Source organism: Salarias fasciatus, chromosome 1 (assembly GCF_902148845.1).
Source record: "Salarias fasciatus chromosome 1, fSalaFa1.1, whole genome shotgun sequence".
NCBI lineage: Eukaryota > Metazoa > Chordata > Actinopteri > Blenniiformes > Blenniidae > Salarias > Salarias fasciatus.
Genome location: NC_043745.1, coordinates 25,278,602 through 25,278,911, shown reverse-complemented (window position 1 = coordinate 25,278,911; position 310 = coordinate 25,278,602).

Below are 310 nucleotides of genomic sequence, written 5' to 3'. Positions count from 1 at the left end.
TCACAACATACAAAATGAATAATATTAACCCAGAAACATGTCATTATATATATATATATATATATATATATATATATATATATATATAATATATATATATATATATATATATATATATAATTTTTTTTAAATATATCTTTTCCTCTGGTGGGATAAAAAATAAACAGCAAAGCTTTGACAACAGCACCTTGACATAGTATGTAATTCCAACATTACCTTGAGAAGTTTAGAACAGTAAACAGATAACTTACTCGAGAGAAGATTGTTTTCTGCTGAGAATGTAAACTGAATTTTTTTTTTCTTTTTTGTC